Source organism: Octopus sinensis, linkage group LG16 (assembly GCF_006345805.1).
Source record: "Octopus sinensis linkage group LG16, ASM634580v1, whole genome shotgun sequence".
Classification (NCBI taxonomy): Eukaryota; Metazoa; Mollusca; class Cephalopoda; order Octopoda; family Octopodidae; genus Octopus; species Octopus sinensis.
Genome location: NC_043012.1, coordinates 14,746,382 through 14,768,984, shown reverse-complemented (window position 1 = coordinate 14,768,984; position 22,603 = coordinate 14,746,382). Strand labels below are relative to the sequence as shown.

Here is a 22,603-nt window from a genome sequence, read left to right as displayed (position 1 = left end):
TATCACTATACCATTGTTATTTTATTATTGAATGAGAGAGCAACTCATGCCATCAAAGTGACTCTGTGGTACAGATATACAAAGTCCAGTATACCCATCATGACTACCTGTCTGGTAAGGGTACATCAGGCACATGCTTTACAACCATTTGTGCATGACATGGTGACTTTGTATCAAGATAAACAGTACATGACTTTGCAGGTGGGGTCCAGTTAGAGTTTTCTTCAGGCTGAGTAGCCCATCCCACTCAAAAGGTCTCTGAATAAGGTTTGTTTAAGGATGCTGAACAAAACACCTTGTTTCCAGAATTGCAGGAGATTCCAAAGTCGTCTGGAGGCCATGGTTGAAGCCAATGGCGATTTTATTGAATAAATTTACTCTTTAGAATTTCAATATATTTTTATGTAATTTTGGTAAATATATCTGTTAAAATGAGATGTCAGTGTTATTTTCATTTTTGCATAATTTAGACGACAATATATTCACCGCACTCTGTATATATGGCAGGCATGCCTGCGTGGTTAGGAAACTCACTTTGCAGCTGTGTGTTTCTGGTTCAGTCCCACTCCACAGTACCTTGTGTAAGTATCTTCTGCTATAGCTCCAGCTTGACCAATGCCGTTTGGGTGAATTTGGTTGAAGAAAACTGAAGTGTGTGTGTGTGTGTGCATATGTGCATTGTGTGTATGCAAGCATGTATGTGTGTGTGTTTGTGCTGTTTGTCCCCTGGTCTCGATGGAGTTACATACCTGCTTCTCAAACGTGGCAGGCACTTCCTTTTACACCAGCTTTCTATTTTCTTCCAGTACTGTCTCAACAATGGTGCTACTCCGGAGCAGTGGAAAACTGCCAGTGTCATTCCTCTGTTCAAAAAGGGTGACCGCACATCACCTGTCAACTATCGCCCAGTCAGTCTCACTAGCTGTATTGCAAATCTGATGGAATCGTGTGTCAGAGAAACACTCTGGAACTTCTGGAGCTCTCACAGTCCATCCGACCCTCACAATATGGATTTGTCCCTAACTCCAGCTGCAGTGACCAGCTTGTCGAGTTCCTTGAGGACATTACTCAGATCACTGACAGTGGCTCATGGGTGGATGTTGTCTACCTTGACTTTGCTAAGGCTTTCAACTCTGTGCCACACAAAAGGCTTATGGTGAAACTCTCTGCAATGGGTGTGGGGGATGACCTTTTTAACTGGTTGAAATCCTTCATCCTCAGCCGAAAGGAGGTAGTCACAGTTCTAGGACAGCACTCTACACCATATGAGATGTCATCGGGTGTACCACAGGGATCTGTCCTTGGTCCCCTCCTGTTTGTGGCATACATTAATGACATAGATGCCAATTTAAAGAATGCCACAGTATTGAAATATGCAGATGACATCAAGCTGTACCTTGAAATCAAGAGGACTGATCCTGATGTCTACAACTCTTTCCTGCAATCAGACCTAGACACAATGCAGCAATGGATCACAGACTGGCAACTGAAACTGGCTGTGGACAAGTGTACCATCATGCATTTTGGGAGAAAAAACCTGCGTCCACATACTCCCTCCACAACACTGATATCAAGAAATCCTCTTGCGAGCGTGACCTAGGCATCACTGTCAGCAGTGATTTGCGTTGGACAAAGAATATCTCTAAAATTGTCAAGAAGGCCGAGGGTGTCTTGGCATCACTCAGCAAGACTTTTGTTAGCCGCTCTCCAGCCATCTATTTAAAACTGTATACAGCTATGGTACGACCACACTTGGAATTCGCATCATCAGTTTGGAATCCCTATCTTGCTCAGAACATCGACCTCCTGGAATCTGTCCAGAGACGTGCAACCAAACGCATACCCTCCATCAGACACCTACCATATTCTGAGCGCCTTGTTTCCCTGGGCATGGATTCACTGAAGCTCCGGCGTCTGGCGACGGACTTGGTAAACACCCACAAGGTTATCAACCACCTCACCAACAACAACACTGAACACCTTTTTGATCTCCATGTATCTAACACACGTGGACATGCCTACAAAGTCAGAAAACAACACAGCTCCCATGACTTTCGGAAACATTTTTTCACGCTCAGAGTTGCTGAAGCATGGAATAAACTGCCTGCGTCAGTTGTTGACTGCCATGACACTGCATCCTTTAATTTCCGAAATCCGCCGAAACTACACCTGATTATATATACACTTTAGATGAGTTGTAGTGCACCTGAGCACTGTACACAATTATTATTATTATTATTATTATTATATCTGATTTCTGCAGTAAAAGGGTTAATAGTAAGTTCTAATATTAATAGTCTCTGGTTCTCTGTCAGTCAAGAACACAACACACAGACCACTCCTGGAATCGAACTCACTACATCATGATTGTCAGCCCGATGCTCTAACCATTAAGCCATGTGCTTTCAGACTAAACTTCAAAGTTATTCCAGCAATGATGTATTTGAGAGTAAGATGGTGGATGAATGCGGTCATTTGTTGATAACAGCTCAGTAGTTTATTGAGAAGAGTACAACAGTGCACTGAAGGTTGTGCAGTTGTCAACATACATTGTATTGGAAGAACAATGGTAGTATTGAAAATCTATATATTAGTTCTCTATTGACAACATAGGAGTAGGAGTGGCTGTGTGGTAAGTAGCTTGCTTACAAACCACATGGTTTCGGGTTCAGTCCCACTACGTGGCACCTTGGACAAATGTCTTCTACTAAAGCCTCGGGCCGACCAAAGCCTTGTGAGTGGAAATGCACTCATAAGTTATTGTATTGATGGGATCGGAGCTACAGTAGAAGACCCTTGTCCAATGTGCTGTGCAGTGAGACTAAAGACAAAAGACTAAAGACGAAAGCTCATGGCTGCAAAGAGAGCTTTGTAATCCCATGGCCATACCATCCATATATACATATTGTTGTTGTTATTATTAATACCAAGAAGTGTGGTTGATGGTAAAATTAGTTGATAAGCAGAATTGGTAGATTTCATTTGCAGATAGTAGGTATTGAGAATTTAGTCCCTTTCCTTTACATTCAAAGTCTGTAAGAGGTGCTAGTGGGGGACAGGTTACTGGATGTATAGGGTCAGTGACATCATGCAAGTGGCCGAAGGGTCTTGCTCGAAGGACAGGAGTCAGTGATGTCAGATGAGCTAAAAAACAACAGGTGTGGACCTCTTTTGTTTTTGGACTGAGGCTCTAGGCCAAAATAGCCCACTTGCCTCACAAGTCCTCTCATATTATTGATCTCTTTCAAACATCACATGAGGGGCTGAGGGGCTTTGCCAAAAGGACGTCTCTGTGACCTCACCTACTCATATCCTTCTGGCAAGGCCTCTCAGCTGCTCTCATGATGTCACTGACCCTATACTTCAATCAAGGCACCCTTCCCCACAGTCCCACAATATCTCACTGAGGTCCATTTTGCCTTATCTTAGGGTCTATAAAATAAGTGGTATTCAAGTACTGAGTTTGAGTTAAACAATTTTCTACTTCCCCAAAGTTTGAATTCTTGCTCCTGTGTAGAGACTATTATTATTAACTCGAAGTGCTTGAGAAATGAACTTCCTGTGAGTCAGTGACCTTGTTTTCACTTCCAATTTGTGTCATTTCCTTTCTCTTTATACCACTATTACTCTCACAAAACGCATAAAAGTCACTAATTGTCTAAAATTTTTGAAGTTTCATGTCAATGGAAGAAAATAAAAAAAAGTAAGTTTCTGAGAAGACATGATGATGATGATGACGACGATGATGATGGAGAGGATGCAGAGGCAGAGGAGGCAGAAGATAGTGATGATGATAAAACAGCACCAGTATAACAATTTCTTTCAGTTTATAGTTTCTAAAATGTGGCAGCATTGAGATATAATTAAACTCCCATAGAAATACATCTGAGCAATTATTATTAATGAAACCTTTTCCCTTGAATGCATATTGGTTAAAGGAGAGAGAGAGAGACAGAGAGAGAGGCTGAGAAAGACAGACTGATAGATAGATGGATAGCAAGCAGACAGACAAATAATATCTTAAAAGTTTGAAGACAGAAACCAGGAACTGTGAAATAACATTCATGCCCATGCTGGTGGCACGTAAAAAGCACCCACTACACTCTCGGAGTGGTTGGCGTTAGGAAGGACATCCAGCTGTAGAAACTCTGCCAGATCAGATTGGAGTCTGGTTCGCCAGACCTCAGTCAAATTGTCCAACCCATGCTAGCATGGAAAGCAGACGTTAAATGATGATGATGATGATGATGATATATATATATATATACACACACACACACACACACACACACACACACACACACACATATATATATTCATAAAATATATGAGGAGTTTTGTCAGGGTGACTAAAACTAACAGGTACACACTCTGAGTGCTCAATTTTGTATGTCACTAAAATTCCAGTTTGAACAGCAGATGAACATGTGATTTTGTAACTACTTTTCCAAAGCAGCTAGATCCTTGCTTGACATGATATTCCAATAGCTGGGATATTCTAGAAATAGCTGAAAGCTGTTAGAGATTATGTATACCTTAGCATAAGGACATGGACATGGAATTATGCTGGAACAACAGAAGGTCCCTTTAAGTAATGTCTAAACAGCCACAAGTCTTCTTTTAGGATCTCAGAGAGACATAACATTATATTTTTGGCCAGTTATGTATCACATTTAAAAGAAGAGGATATGCAATGCAGAATTAAATGGAAGTTCCTGGAACAACTTGGACCACACCTGAGAGAAGATGGTGAAAGCTTTGTTTGGTCAAAGGGTGAAGATCCTAAAGAATTTGCTTGACCTGAGGGCCCTCTTAAATTCCAAAAGTAAAGTGCCCTCATGAGAAGAAATTCATGTTGAAGAAATGGAATTCCTCACTTGCTGACTAGGAAATGGAAATTGTGCATAAACTGATCCTGTTTGGACATAACTGGAACTGGTCAAAGGAAAATTACTCCATTGTGCTCAGAAGTGATGTGGCTCAGTACAATTTTGTTCAAAGTTTTTCTTCATGAACCTGACTGACCAAGACCGTATTCCTACCTCCAGTTGTAGAGAGGTTATGTGCCTCCAGCCAACAGATTTGACAGGCTGCTTGTATCGCTAAGAACATTATAGATACAAAACCAATGGTAACTCCATGACCAGCCATAACAATGGAAACATGGTATCCTTGGTTTAATCAAAAGATCAACTGATGCCACCATTCCACCACCACTGAACCGAAAAATATATCTACTACTCCTGAATGACACATTTTCTGTGTTAATTGTTGCATTTACAAGGATGATAAAATCTGGAAAAACCTACCTCTCTTCCCTCCACCCCCACATACACTAAAAAACATCTACGTTGTCATAACAACACTATTTTAACAACTATTCAAAACAATACCATAAATCCTCGAGTATAATCCGCATTTCCCCCTCAAAATTTAAAGGTCAAATTCCCTAGTACGTACTATATATGAGGTTAAAAATGAGAATTATTTTCTAAGCAATGTCCGAGTCTCTATTTGCTGTCCGGCAATGTTTATTCAGACGCATTTTGTGATGTCGGGTGCGAAAATACCTTAAGCTAAGCCTGAAAGCAATGAAGTCATAAAAGAATCATCCATAATTTGCAATAAGCAACATTTATTAAACGTTTTTACTGTTATTTCTTTATTTTCTACAAACAAAATGCACAAAAAAGCTACACGTTTGCATTATGTAATATATACAATAATAATAAAGGACGTTAGTGTATACATTTTTACAAACCAAGGATGTTATATAGACCTCCTTGACTCAAGTTAGAGAGGGGGGTGCATATTATGTACAAGGTTTAGGTTTTTCAGAGGTACAGCCCCCTAAAAATCCCCTATGTATTATACTCAAGGGCGGACTATACTCAAGGATTTACGGTATATAATGTACCTTAACTCTCTCAAAATTCCTTAGATTTTTGTGATAACCATTTCTAAAGGTGTTATCCATTTTATTTCTTATCTTTATAATTGTTCTCTGCCAAATGTTTTGTATCCTAAAGTCTGTTGGCATCAAAATAGCATAAAATATTTTTTGTTTTCTTTTCTCCTCAAAGGCAAGTAGGAAACTTGACACCGTTTAACATTTTAATCTTTATATTTTCACAATTTTGTTTCCCAGTTCTTGGTTGAATGAGACAGCTGATGCTTTCTGTCTGCAACATCTTTTATGTATCCCAACAGAATAAAAAGATAAAATTCCTCCCATGAAAGAACTATTTTTATATTATGAGATTTAGCTGCAAAGCCTAGAAGGAAATTAAAAGTGTGTTATTGTCAGGAATGTAAAACAAGTGAGTCCTAAGACACATTTCAATGATGTAGCATAATAGTAATGATAATAATAACCCTTTCTACTATAGGGCACAAGGCCTGAAATTTTTAGGGAATGGGGCTAGTTGATTACATTGACCCATGTGTGTAATCAGTACTTATTTCATCAACCCTGAAAGGATGAAAGACAAAGTTTGTGGAATTTGAACTCAGAATGTAAAGACAGATGAAATACCGCTAAGCATTCTGCCCTGTGTGCTAACAATTCTATCAGCTCACCACGTTTATGGTAATAATAACAATAACCCTTTCTATTTATTATAGGCACAAGGTCTGAAATTTGGTGGGAGGGGGTAAGTCGATTACATCAACCCCAGTGTGTAACTGGTACTTATTTAATCAACCTCAACAAGATGAAAGGCAAAGTTGACCTCAGAGGAATTTGAACTCAGAACGTAGTGGCAAATGAAATACCTATTTCTTTATTACCCACAAGGGGTTAAACATAGAGGGGACAAACAAGGACAGACATAGGTATTAAGTCGATTACATTGACCCCAGTGCATAACTGGTACTTAATTTATTGACCCCAAAAGGATGAAAGGCAAAGTTGACCTTGGTGGAATTTGAACTCACAACGTAACGGCAGACAAAATACCGCTAAGCTTTTCACCCAGCATGCTAACAATTCTGCCAGCTCACCACCTTGATGGTAATAATAACAATGATAATGATGATGATGATGATGATAAATGCCTTGATGCAGTACCAGGCAGCGGTTCTCATGGCTTCTGATCTTAACTGATTGGAAGTGTTATCATGTACATTGTTTTGTCTTGGTATAAAAGATGGGCTACAGCAAATATTTTGCTCAATACCACAGACTTGCTTGTCAGTTGTTTGACCTTAACCAGTTGAGTATGTCCCTTAGTGGCTAATGATATGTGCATCTCTGATCATGAGCAGAAGAAGTGGGGGAGCATCATAGCCGTGTGTCGAGAGGAATTCTTTGGGGTTTGGATAATTCACCTTTGGAAATTTGGGTGTTTCGTTCAACATTCTTAAACAACCCTTATTCAGGGACCTTTTGATCAGGATAGGCTTCTTGACCTGAAGAAAATTCTGACTGGGCCCCAACTGTACGGTCATGCGCTATTTATTTAGATATGAGGTCACCATGTTGTGCACATATGGTTGTGATGCATGTGCCTGGTGTACCCTTATCAGACGGGTAGTCATGATGGGTATATTGGGTTTCGTATATTTTACCCCAGTGTCACTTTGATGGCATGCACTGCTCTCTCACTCAATAATAGTGATAATAATAATAATAATAATAATAATAATAATAATAATAATAATAATGATTTCAAATTTTGGCACGAAGCCAGCAATTTCAAGGAAGTGGGTAAGTCAATTATATCAACTCCAGCTCTCAACTGGTACTTATTTTATCGGCCCTGAAACGATGAAAGGCAAAGTTGACTTTGGTAGAATTTGAACTCAGATTGTAAAGATGGATGAAATACCACTAAGCATTTTGCCTGGCATGCTAATGGTTCTGCCAGTTTGCCGACATCAATAATTCTAATAGCAGTGTATTTTCCCTATGATCTAGTACGTTTTGAAGACCAGCAACAGCGGAAAACTTGCAGCAGCCACAATGACGTCCAGAATAACAGAAGCAAAACGTTTCACTCAGGAAAATTTCAGCCTTACTCCCTCTCACTCTTCCTCTCTCTCCCCACTCTTTCAAACATAAACAGGAACAAAAACATACCTCCATTCCTCCGTTGCATCAGATTTTTCCAACATGGAAATTTCATCTTGTAAGAGGGAAAAAGGACCAAAGAAATATATACATATGCATACATACACACATACATACATACATACATATATATATATATAAAGTTAATCCAAACAAGAAAGCACAAAAAAACACAACAACGCGAGGACGTGGAACAAATATGGTATTATTGGACGCTCAGGAAGGAAGGGAAGAAGGAGGGTTTTACGTTTCGAGTGGAGCTCTTCGTCGGAAACATAGGAGAAGGAAGGATCCAGAGAAGGGAAGACGGAGGAAAAAAATCGCCAACGGTACACATGAGGTCACATTTTATATATATATAAAATGTGACCTCATGTGTACTGTTGGCGATTTTTTTTCCTCTGTCTTCCCTTCTCTGGATCCTTCCTTCTCCTATGTTTCCGACGAAGAGCTCCACTCGAAACGTTAAACCCTCCTTCTTTCCTTCTTTCCTGAGTGTCCAATAATACCATATTTGTTCCACGTCCTCGCGTTGTTGTGTTTTTTTGTGCTTTCTTGTTTGGATTAACTTTATATATATATATATATATATATATATATATATATATATTGAGAGTGAGAGAGAGAGAGAGCAAGAGGGAGAGAGAAGGGGAGAGGAAGAGAGAAGGGAGAGAGAGGGAGAATGAAAGAGAAAGTGAGAGTGACAGAGAGTGTGTGTGTGTGTGTGAGAAACACGGTTCTAAACACACTGCAGTACCAAAACCCCACCCACACTCCAAACACAGACAAATCTAAAACTCCACAACCATAACCACCACCTCCACCACTGCCACTGCCATCACAGCTACTGCTCCCCCCCATTGCCATCCCTTCTACAGCCTCCCCCCACTGCTGCCGCCCCCATTTCCACCAGTACCAGTATCACTGCCAGCACTGCTGCCATCACCACCACCACCACCACCACCATCACTGTCACCCTCACCACTGCTGTAGCACCCACCTCAACAAAAAGAGGCAAAAAGAGGCAAAGCAGACAAACACACACACAACATCAACAAAACTCTCAAATCCCAAACTTTGTACTGATAAGGAGTGCAAATAATAAAAAAAGAACCCGGATATCCTTAATCATACAAAAGTAAAACATTAAAATGGAAAATATCCAGCAGTTTCAAAGAGCCGACCATAAAATTTGAAAATAATAAAGCTGGACTTCAACACATACAAAATATTATGAGACCCACACAAGAGAAACTTCACTCAGAATATTGCTTTTGGGGTAATGCTTTTGGGTCATGGAACACCATAGATAACATCCCAAAGATTGTTTCTCTAGTTTATTAATAGTATTTGACAGCACATTTCAGTAACGATGTAAGGTAGGTTTTTAGGTGACATGTAGTGGACTTTGGAAAAAATAAGAAATCTCTCTGCATTATCATATAAAGAGCTTATCTATAAACATTTACCTAAATCTAAACTGGAAAAATTCTCAATGTTTTAATGTGTAACTAAAAAAAAAAAAAAAAAGAACTGAGGGGAAATATTTAATGATACGGTTATTTTATATAGAACTTTGAGTTGCCTACAAATTAATCAATTAGTAAATCATTATTAAGCCGCTTATATTGTAATAATAATAATAATAATAATTATAATAATAATAATAATCAAAATAAGAAAGATTGGCAGGAAAATCCATAAGCTGCTGACTTGCAATAAGATGCACCACCCAAAGGCAGACACGGATCATCTTTACCTTCTCAGAGCTCAAGGCTTGATCCAATTTGAAATCTCTTACAAAACTACTACAATCAGATTGGCTAAATATCTTGAAACATCCAATGACTGGATGCTAAAACTTGTCAAAAACCATAAGAGATGTAAAGAAGCTTCATTCTGTAATGAAGGAGAACAAAAAATTTGTTAGTGAGTTCACGCATAACACCCAGGTTGAACAGCATGATGAAAATGCTGCAATTGTCGTTATAAAGAAGGTAAAATCAACAGCAAAGCAAAATGTGTTTGAACAATTGGCTGATAACTGGGGATAAAAAACCTCTGCATGACAAAGATGTGGCCCATAGCAAACAAGCTGATATAGACCAGAAGCACACACATCAGTGGATATGGAGCTCAGGGCTAAAGACATAGAGGGGAAACCTTTATCTTAGATGCTCAGGATCAGAGCTTACTAACCTGGAACTACCAAGCCAATGTGATGAACAATGGAGTAAATCCAAAGTGCTGATACTGCAATGATGAGAGATTGAAACGGTGGAGCACCTAATCTTTGGGTGTAAGGTTTTAGCACCGTTAAAGTATAAATCAAGACATGACAGAGTTGGTTGATAACTACACTGGATAATATGTCAGCATTATAAATTCAAAACTTCTGAGAAATGGTACAAGCAACACTCTGAGGCTGTATACATACATACATACACACACACACACACATATATATATATATATATATATATGCATATATATATATATAGATATATAATAAATATTAGGGAATATATCCAAATTTACAGGGAAAAAAATCAGATTTAGGATTAAATCCAATTTTATAGTAAAATATTATAAAATATTATTTGAGACAAAACCACTATTTTGCAAAACAAACAAGGAAAGACTTAATCATACATAAAATTTAATAAATAGTCAAAAAAACCGCCACTACAATCGTTTCTTGTCTTGATCGACAATCTTCAGGTGGACTTCCAATAATTCAGTTACAAATTATTACTTCATAATTTGTACTGAATATTGGAAGTCCACCTGAAGATTGTCGATCAAGACAGAAACGATTGTAGTGGCGGTTTTTTTGACTATTTATTAAATTTTATGTATTGATTAGTCTTTGTTTGTTTTGCAAAATAGTGGTTTTGTCTCAATAATATTTTATATAGATATATATATATATATAATATATATATATATATATATATATATATATATATATATATATATATATATATACATATACATACATATATATATATTATATATATATATATACATGTATGTATATATATATACTATATGTGTATCATTGGCGATTTTTTCCCCTCCTTCTTCCCTTCCTTGGACCTTTCCTTTTCCTATATTTCTGACGAAGAGCTCCGCTCGAAACGTTAAGTCCTCCTTTCTTTCCTTTCCTGAGCGTCCAATAACACTATACTTGTTCCACGTCCTCGCGTTGTTCTGTTTTCTCTTTGTGTTTTCATGTTTGGATTAACTATATATATATATATATATATATTATATATATATTATATAATATATATATATATATTATATTTACGGAGATGTACTCGCATAGCAAGTGATTTGATCTGAAATCGTGTGCTGGAACGAAAACAATTGCAGTGTGGAAGGTGTTTGTAAGCCATTTAAGAAACACACAAAAGCTGTTCGATTCACTTCAACATTTAAGTTTAATTTGTCAAAATATTTTCGTCGCTAAAATCCGCGACCTGTTCACTGACAAAAATATTTTGACAAATTAAACTTAAATGTTGAAGTGAATTGAATGGCTTTTGTGTGTTTCTTAAATGGCTTACAAACACCTTCCACGCTGCAATTGTATATATATATATATATATATATATATTAAAATGAGGTAGTTTTTGTGAAGCATTGTGGGGTATAACTTTAAAGAATGTAGTTGTGTAAAGCTGGGACAATGCAAGAAGGTACAAAGTAAACTACAAAATGAAAAGCAAACAAACTTCTTCCAACCACCACTTTTCTGAATGTCCTGAAGAAGGGGGTCTTCACCCCAAAATACAGAAATACGAAGTAAAACAGCAACTTTATTCTGTTTTCTTTTCATTTTGTAATTTACCTTTTACCTTCTCGCATTGTTCCAGCTTTACACAACTACATTCTTGATATATATATATATATACATATACACACACACACATATATATATATATATATAAATGTATATATATATATATGTGTGTGTGTGTGTGTGTGTGTATATATGTATATATATTTATATATATATTAAAAAATCTTAGGGTAGCAAAAATATTTATAGAAAAAATCTTTGTTACCAGTGGTCTAGTGAGAAGAAAAATTAAGTCAATAGACTATACATTATTCAGAGAAGAATACATATGGACATACACAGCCATACATACAAACATGGTACATAGTTGCAAAGCACACATACACACACACACATACTCAGACAAGGGTATGTGGGTATTTTGAAAACACTTCATGGAGGGACAACAATGCCCAGCATAGTTACAGGCTGCTCTTTGGCAAGGCATGGAACCTGCTTAGCTACCCTGCCAGGGATACAACAAAGTTATGGGACTGCAGCATGGTGGATTGCGAAAAGGTAGTGGACAAGTTCAACTGAGCCAATTGACTTCAGTGGAAAATGATTATGAAAAGTTAAGTTTGAAATGTAATTGTATAAAATATTCATTTTGTCCACTGCTGTGTGGCCTCATCATTTTACTGTATTTACTCATCTATAAGTCATACTATTTTATACAAACTGGGGTATAACTTACACTTGGAGTAAAGCTGGAACTATAAAGGGAAAAAAATTTGTACCAAGATTTAACATTAAACTTGGTGACTTGTATATGGGGCAAAGCTAAAACTATGAAGAGAAAAAAAATTATACCAAGATTTAATATTAAATTAGAGATGCGACTTAACCCTTTAGTGTTTAAACCGGCTCTATCCAGCCGAAATATTTTACCTATTTTATGCTCAAACTGGCCAGAACCAGCATCTCACTGCTACCCTGCAATGTCAATTCTAAAAATAAACAATTATATCTTTCAATTCTTGAAGTCATGAGATAATACCAAATTAATTTTTTAAAATGTCAATAAATAAGGATTACTTTTGACAAATTACTCTGAATACTAAAGGGTTAAACATGATTGTGACTTATACACAGGTAAGTCTGTTATATTATTTCTAGATGCAAAAGAAATGTAATATATAGAGCAGAGATTATAAAACTGTATCTAGAAGTTTGTATGAAGTGCTTTAAGTCAGTGAAATTTTAATATTCCTGAGTGGAATTGTAATGAAAATGATTGTCGACAACCATAGGCTAGAGTAATAGTTTCATTGAACTTAGATCTATATGATGAGGTCAGGTAAATTAGGAATAGGGTCTTGTGCCATTGCAGCATATCTCTGCACCCACCATTTGTTGGTATTTGCTTGGGTCTTCCCAGCAGAGGCATAGCCAGGTTCTAAAGTTAGGGGGAGCGACCACATAAAAAAAGGGCGCTGTGACATGTATCAAACAATTTTTAACTGATTTCTCTTATATTATGTGAAATATTTCATTAGTTATAGTACACATAATTGTATTTTACGTTCATTAATTTTATGTTTTAGTAACAATGTCATTATGAATGAAACTTACAACTACTAATGTAGGTGTGACACACACAAAAAAAAGATGAATCGCCATAGGATTGTGTTGAGAGGTTTTGATGCCAAGTTCGTTTGGTTCTTCAGATGTCAGTGGCCATCAACACATCATAGGAGCAGACAGTTCAAAAACACAGGAGATTAGTCAAATGAAGTAATCATCATCATCGTTTAACATCCGCCTTCCATGCTAGCATGGGTTGGATGATTTTGACTGAGGACTGGCGAACCAGATGGCTGCACCAGACTCCAATCTGATCTGGCAGAGTTTCTACAGCTGGATGCCCTTCCTAATGCCAACCACTCCGAGAGTGTAGTGGGTGCTTTTATGTGCCACCGGCACGAGGGCCAGTCAGGCAATACTGGCGATGACCTCGCTCGAATCTTTTTACACATGTAACCGGCACAGGTGCCAGTGAAGCGACATTGGTAACGATCACGCTTGAATGGTGCTCTTTTACGTGCCATGGGTACGGAAGCCAGTTGGCTGCTCTGGCAACGATCACGCTCGGATTGGCACCCTACTAGCACATGCACAAGGGCCAGTAAAGCGACGCTGGTAACGATCATACTCAGAAAGTTCTTCCAAGGTCATGTAATTAACAAGGGACAAAAAAAAAAAGAAGCTAATTTAAAAAAATGTGCTTCCCTATTAGCTATGTCACTGCGTTCTAGGACAACCCTCTCAGCAGTGTCCCAGTCAGGCCCCATCTCTGAGATACTTTCTCATCAGCTGTGACCATGTGGCATATGCAGTGGTCTGTTTTATACTCCATTGTATTTAAATCTGAAAAAGTCAAGTCAATGAATTTTGTACTCTCTAATATGGCAGAAACACTCCCCACACAAAACAAGGAGAAAAACTGGGTTTCTGGAAATTTTGGGAAGATAAAATTATGGGAGAAACTAACAAGAAATTGACTTCAAAAATAAAATTTTTTTTTTTATTTGATTGTAATATATTTTATCTTTTGTGTTTCAGCCATTAGACTGCGGCCATGCTGGGGCACTGCCTAAAAGAGTTTTTTAGTTGAATGAATTGAACCCAGTACTTGTTTTTTTAAAAGCCTTGTCAGTCACTGTTGTCAAACTACAAAATTATGGGGATGTAAACAAACCAACACCAGTTGTCAAGTGATGGTGGGGTCAGGCACTAACACATAGATATATATATATTTTTATGTACGTGTATGGATAAAAATACATGTATATGTTATACATATATTTTTATACATTGGGCTTCTTTCAGTTTTCATCAACCAAAGCTTTGGTCGGCCTGGCACTATAGTAGAAGATATTTACCCACGGTGCCATGCTGTGGGACTGAACCCAAAACCATGTAGTTGGGAAGCAAACTTCTTACGACACGAAGACGGTTGATCATCTATTCAATTACTTATAGGAAAACATGTGTGTAAAATAAAAGGAAAATTCAAAGCTTTAAAAAAATATTTATATATAGGCATAGGAGTGGCTGTGTGGTAAGTATCTTGCTTACCAACCACATGGTTCCGGGTTCAGTTCCACTGCGTGGCATCTTGGGCAAGTGTCTTCTGCTATAGCCCCGGGCCCACCAAAGCCTTGTGAGTGGATTTGGTAGACGGAAACTGAAAAGAAGCCCGTTGTATATATATATATATATATGTATGTGTGTGTGTGTGTGTGTGTATGTATGTTTGTGTGCCTGTGTTTGTCCCTCCAACATCGCTTGACAACTGATGCTGGTGTGTTTACGTCCCCGTAACTTAGCGGTTCGGCAAGAGAGACCGATAGAATAAAGCTTACAAAGAATAAGTCCTGGGGTCGATTTGCTCAACTAAAGGCGGTGCTCCAGCATGGCCTCAGTCAGATGACTGAAACAAGTTAAAGAGTAAAAGACTATATTTATAGAAAATATACTTAGGAGGTTATATTTGTATAATAACCATTATGTTCATGAAAATGAAGTGTGATTAGTTTTAAGACTAAGTTCGAACTATTGATTATGTCTCGGTAATGGATAGGAAAAAATAGGTAAAAAATATGAAAAAATATGATAAAAATTCAAGGATTTTGAAAAAAAATCGTATTTTATATTAAAAAATATAGTTGGCGAGTATAATGTAATAATAAGTATCGTCATTATTAATATAAAGGTTGATTGATTGGTTATTTGTTTGAAAGTAGAGGGGAGTGAAAGTAGAAGGTTGGAAACGTTCGCTCCCTGAAAGAGAAAAACCCTAGCGAAGGGTGGGTGGGATGACGTCATCGGTGACGTCACGGGCGTGTGTTGAATCTCTCGAGGAGGCCGCCATCTTTTCTTTTAGAAATGTGCAAAAGGAAAAAGAGAGGAACTTCTTGCCGTCCTCTAAGCATTTTTCAAAGTGAAGAGAGGTAGATAAACACACAAAAACAAAAAAAGAAACGAGAGAGAGAGAGATAGAGATAGCGATAGGAAATCTAAAGAAAAAAAAACAAAAAAAAAAGGGTTTGGAGAGAGAGAGGAAAAAAAAAAAAAAGAAGGGCAAAAATGGACGCTTGAAGAGATTTCGGAATGTTTGGGTCTCGCAAATGATTCTGGTCTTTTCTATTCAAGCCAAAACAACATCACAAGTACAACACAAATTTTCTTCATTTATCTATTCATTTACTCGACTTTTTTTTTTCCCCCACAAAAAAGAAAGAAACAAGTGATTCCTTTCCATATGTGTGCTTGATTAGGTAGACTCTACTCTATATACACACACACACACACACATATATATACGTATATATATACATATATATATATATACACTTATATATATATATATATACCTGTACGATTCGATGCTCTGTTGATCTTTTTATGAGACACCGAAAAGAAGTGAAAACTCCCCCAAAATACGACCGTTTAATCCATCACAAGATACAACTTATTCACTGCTTCCCCTATTTTTCTCTCAAATATAATATATATACATATATACACACATATATGTATATATACACACGTATGTATATATATACGGCCAAAGAACATCATTAATATACATCTCTACACACAAAAATCCTTCAAGAAACAACACAAAATCCCAAATATTTTACTTCAGGTATTTAATCTCCTCCAAATCTTCCTTCAATTTTCCTCTCCCTTCATTCATCACAAATTCTTCTAAAATCATCTCTTTTTTTACATTATATACACCAGCCATACATGTATATATATTTATATATATACACCTGCACGTTACTGTTTTATTTCCAATCTTATCTTCCTAATCATTTCCACAAAATCCTTCACAAAATTGCACCAAATTCTTCTCTAAATAAGTTGATGGTATAATTTTTTTTTCTCTTTTCTAAATATTTGTTCCTTTCAGGTAGAAGCAAAAGAAATATATATACATATATATATATTTGTATATATATTTAACAGTTTAGTTGGAATGATCGTATAAATGTGTGTGTTAATTATTGTTTTTACTTGTTTCTATCTTTAAAAAACTAAGTGAATATATACACAATATATACATACATGTACACACACGCATTTATATAAACATATATACACTCACTCTTACATATCCATGCATTATATATCCTTAGATAATTACTCTTAACTATTTGCTTCACCCATTCGCTCCATAATTGATTACTTTTGCTAATATTCTTGTCAGAACAGGGGAATAGAAAAGCAGTAATATATACACGCACATTAATATACATTATATACATATATATATAAATATATATATGTATATGATATTCACAAACATAATATAAAAAGCCCCAGTCCAAGTACTGGAAATATTGGCCATCAAAAGTGAAAGACAAGTTCCCTCTGCCAACGAAACAATCTGTTGGTAGTTTTTAGTCAAAAATCCATTGAGAACAACTATTTAACATCACTTGGAATAAAAAGAAACATCATCTATGTCTAGGAACAAAAAAAAAAGGAAGCAAAGAGGATAAATATATATACATATATATATATTTATACATCACCAACAACTATAAACTCATTCAGAAGGAATATCTCTCCCTTAATTTTTTAGTAATTTTTTTTTAAAAGAAAATATATTTATATCTATATATATATATATATATCTATATATACTCTCTCAATATCTGCCTATTTCCTCTATCTCTCTCTTCACTTACAAGAAAAAAAAAACAAGCTTATATTTACTAATCTAGCATAGTCTCTCAACCACTAGCAAGGATATTGTAATTTACAGATGAAGGTAATTCTGGCTTTAACATAAATTATGTTAATGAAGGTAGCAACGTCTAAATATTCTTTTTTTTTTTTAAACTCCACCTTAATAATAATAATAATAATGATAAAATAATAATAATAATAATAACCTATTTATAATCCCTACCCCGATACGTTACATTTATAATCAACAATATTGGTGGCATATTTTAATCGATCTGTCATTGAAAGTTAATTATGTTGTCGCCCATCGATTGTTGAAAATCGATAAATTTTGGGAAAAACAAATACCAATGAAACTTTTTCCAATTTGGAAACTTTTTGCGATAACTTTGCCATTTAACACACACACACACACATACATACATACATACATACATATATATATATATATATATATATATATATATATATATATATATACACTGGTGTGTTCTGCTAGGTCCTGTCTTCGGTATTAGCCCAACATCAGGACCCACAAATAGTAAAGCTGTTAACCTGGAGATCTCCAGGACAAACCCAATACATTATATATATATAATATATATCCTGATCGGTCGATGTTGTTGAGGTTTTGCTACTGAACAGGAAAACAAGAAATTCGTCTATTTAGGCCTCAGTTTTAACAGATAGAAGATCACAACAAGACTTCTCCCATAAAGAACGTGGTGGTGGTTGTGGCGGTGGCATAGACGAACCAAAGAACAAAGAATTCTTCGACGACGCAACGGTGCTTCTAGTTAATAGCCACAACATTAATCTTTAATTCAAAAGTTTGTGTGGAATCCCTCCCTGAGAGGCACTGACCTAATATCAACCTTCCCCATCGCAAACTTCCAAGTAATATTAAACATCAAAGACTGGTTGAAGTTTTTATACGATTTCATCTGGTTTCGGGATTTGGGGGATGAAATTAAATTTTTTTTTTTACATCTAAAAACAGGCAAAGCATTACGAAAATAGGAACAATTTTTTATTCTTTTTACATAGATATCTTTTTAACTAAAAGGAAAATATGTGGTAGTTGTATAGACTACGTAGATTTCATTTGCGTCATTCCTTAATTATTAAATATGGAATTCCCAGTAAGATATATTTTTATATAATTTTTTTTAAATACAATAATTCTCCATTTATTTTTCAGTATTATTTTATTACATCTTATATAAATATATTTCTTTTGCATAAATTTAACATCGAAGACTATTCTTGTAATTATTTCTCTATTATTTTCTCTTATCAGGCAAAACTGGAAAACGTAACCACCTCCATATTTAACTCCCCTTTTTCTACCGCTCCATCCCCCCTCCCACTCATACTACTCATACTCTCTCTCTTTCTCCAATTCGTTTTTTCGTTTCGTTTCGCTTTTGTTTCGTCGACGTCACGACTCCCGTTTCCCCCCCTTGTTCTCCATTCCGCCTTTTGCCTGCACCCCATTGTGTGTGCGGCACCGACACGTGACCTAGTTCCAACCTCCATCACTTCAACACTTCTGATTCTCGTCGACGTCGTTCAGCGAGTTTTTGGACATTTCTCTTTCAAAATACTCCTCCAACTGGACTCAACTTTAAATTATAGGATATATTGCTTTACCACTTCTCTGAGGAGTTGTGGTGAAAACAAGGTTTCTATCCTCAACCGAGAAGAAAAAGGAGCTGATTTTTTTTTTTACATCCTTTTCTATTCACTGTTAGTCTCTCCTTTTCTCCGTTTCTTAACCTTTTTTTTTTAATATATGATATATATATATATATATATATTATATAATATATATACATATATATATATACACTCTCCTCCAGTCCTTGTCTTCCGCCCATCTTTTTCTACGAGGTATAATAATCACACATTTTTTTACTCCTCATTTCCTGTACTTTATTAACAAAGTACAGCGAAGTCTTCACTCAATTCCAATCCGGGGTCAGATTTTACAGAAAAAAAACCCCTAGTCTTTTAACCCTGTCGTCTCCGGGATCTCTCTGAATTCTATTTCTTCAAGCTTTCCCTCTTTTTTAGTGTTTGCTTTAGAAGTGGAGAGGAAATCCAACCTTAAATCATTTCCTTTGTTAACCACAATGCCATTTCTTGCTGGCAATTAATAACCATCACTAAAACAATTTATTACTCAAAATTTTCCATAAGAATCTTAACTATATTATCAGATTAAATTTCGCAAACAGGAAAAGAACAGGTATAATTTTTTTCCCTTTATTTAAAAAAAAAAATAGTCATAAACATAATATAAAAAAAACAACCATATTTAAATAGAATCCTACAACTCTATTGTATATATATTTATCTTAAAAAAAAGCAGTCCCCCCCAAAACCTTGGATGGTTTCGGAATAAAAGGGAATTTTTTCTTGTGTGGTGGAACTGACGGTAAGTAATCGGAATCAATCACTTCGCAGAAATTAAGGAAAACTGCCAAAAAGTGTCTATTTTAACCATAATGGCGACTGTAAATGAGGTCAGATTTGTGGCCACCACTCAAAGTCTTTATTAGCACTACTACTACTACATTACTACTGCTGGTTGTAGTAGTAGCAGCAGCAGCAGCAGCAAGCCCGATTACTTACGAAAAGCTTTGATCGTTAATGACTAATGTTAACACTTGGAAACTGAAAAAAACATTAGTGCCCGAAATAGATATATAAATCTTTTTAAGTCTGAGATTATGAAAGCGATGTTTCTGCCGAAATCTAATAATTCTTAATTTCAAGACTCAGATTCAAGTGAATTACGCAGTAAGTTTTACACGATGGTAGAAATAATGGTGAAGAAGGGAGGATAATGTTGATTAAATAGCATCCTTCTTTCTCTCTCTCTCTCTCTCCCCCCCCCTCCATGGATGCTAGCCTACGGTCAGTACTATGAGGACATGGAAAAACACACATATATATACACATATATATATACCCTGGAAATTTGTGTATGGTTAGCGGCCAGTTGGAGAGGCTGTAACTTTTCATCTGCCTCTCTACCTTTATTTAGGATGTGTGAGGTGGGTATTGAGGTGAGATAATGTACGAGAGGATGTCTGTGTTTTGGAAGAAGTGGCAGCATGTCTGGTTTTTAGAATGGTTGATCAAGGAATTCACTTCGTTGCCCTTATAATAATAATAATATATTGTGTTGTGTTGTCCTAGATTTTTGTACTCTTATCGTAACTGTCATATCCAGTATGGATACATCGTCAGATGACTTCAGGTTTCTTCTGCACTCTATTATATAACCAGTTCGCTACTTCGTTGTTGAATTGGCGCAGCGATCGACTCGGCCCTTCACACCTTCGTGGTGATGGTGGTGGTGGAGTCGATGAATTCAGAGAACCGGGGGACATTCAATCGCCTGTATATATACCCCTTCCTCTATTAAACTGGCTTCGTGCCTGCTCTCTCTCATTCATGTTGGTTATCTTCGAAACACGTCCATACATGCTTGCAGAATACTTTAAACTACCTGAGCTGTAAAAGTTTGTTTAGAAACCGTGTGTTAAGCTAATCAGGAATCAGGTGGGAAGAGTTGCTGGTATTCGATCTTGTTTCGACTTGTAAAAAAAATTCATTAGAAATATTTTTCCAATATGCTTGCTAGTTAAGTTTTAACCGTTCACCACACTCTCTTTTTTGCTGCTCGTTCCGATCTCATTCCATTAACTCCGACAGACTGATGGTGACCACAGCCAGACTGAACTCCACCCCGCCTCCCTCATCTCTTACCGTGTTTGACGGGAGAAGTGAATGATTGCGGTCATCACGATCATCGTCATCAACAACTATATAAAGGTGTCTGGAAATGTTCGCAATATATATATATATATATATATGCCCTGTATAAAACAGAACCCACCTACCCCACTAAACATCCTCTTGCGTTTCCTTAAACGTATTTCACTCACATATGGACGCGGTCTCTCTTTGACACGCGCGCACAAACATACATACACACACACATACACACACACACACATATATATATATATATATATATATATATATATATATATATATATATATATATAATATATAAGCATAAGCACACAGGCATAGACATATATCCAGTGTTTCTTGAGAAATTCTAATGGAGATGTAGGGGCGTCATCGTGGGGCATTCAGCGAGTCCAGAGCATTAAACTTGGCGAAGAACCGTTTCTTCAAGTGTGTGTGTCTGTGTGTGATCCCCTGCACACAAAACATTCCTAGTTTCTTCTCCTCAGAGGACTTTAGGATCGTACCGTGAATTACAGTACGATTATTTCGATTTTTCATTAAAATGAAATAATCAATTTTATGTGTCATATTACCAGGGAATCTTTTCAGTTATGTTCTTTCTTCCAGAAATGTAAATATTTTGGTTACCGGATCACCTTTCATTCCTCCCTCATTCTCCCCACAAACTTTCCTTCTAGTCACCATCTCCCATCAGCCTTGCTTCTTCTATTTCCCTCTCACTAATAATGACGAAAGAAACTCTATATATCTGTTGCTCTCTTTCTCTCTCTCTCGTTTGTAATGTGTATCTGACTTATAACAGATTTCGTCCCCCCCCCTTCTGCCTTCCTTTTTATATATATTTTTCTTATTTCATCTTATTTGCTTCGCTTTTCCTGACCAAGTCTCTTTCCTTCCCCACCACACCTCATCTTCCATCTCACTACATCACCTTCTTACACACACACACACACACACGTTTGGTTACTTGACAAACCGAACTGCAAGTTATATATAACTTCTATATTATAATGAAATTCCGAAATTCAGCACACTTTCTTATAATTAACGCGTGTATATGTGTGTGTTTGATGTACTTATACATAAGGGGAGTACGAACGAATGCTAAAAGTGCTCAATACACATAATAGAGTTACTACTCCGAGTTTTTTTTGCAACACATACACACATACACTATATACATATAA

At 36.5% G+C, this 22,603-nt stretch overlaps 1 protein-coding gene and 1 long non-coding RNA gene across 10 annotated transcripts in view; one reads left to right on the top strand and one right to left on the bottom strand.

Annotated features, from left to right (window-relative positions):
* Positions 1–15,759: 15,759 nt before the first annotated feature.
* Positions 15,760–22,603, top strand: part of LOC115220259 (zinc finger CCCH domain-containing protein 4) — a 29,923-nt gene continuing 23,079 nt past the window's right edge. The window contains exon 1 of one of the 9 annotated variants that reach the window (XM_036509893.1): positions 15,760–15,874. The gene's annotated coding sequence lies outside the window, so the exon portion shown is untranslated. Of the gene's footprint in view, positions 15,875–15,916; positions 16,094–16,276; positions 16,573–17,566; positions 17,743–19,114; positions 19,374–20,274; positions 20,430–21,926; positions 22,027–22,603 lie in introns of those variants that run through there. The other 8 variants (XM_029790357.2, XM_029790361.2, XM_029790359.2 and 5 more) reach the window with 8 other exon arrangements.
* On the bottom strand, positions 16,149–16,353 carry LOC118766510. The gene is made up of 2 exons (XR_005002446.1): positions 16,260–16,353; positions 16,149–16,213 (listed from the first exon to the last, which is right to left on the bottom strand). It is a non-coding gene; the product is annotated as an uncharacterized LOC118766510 (long non-coding RNA).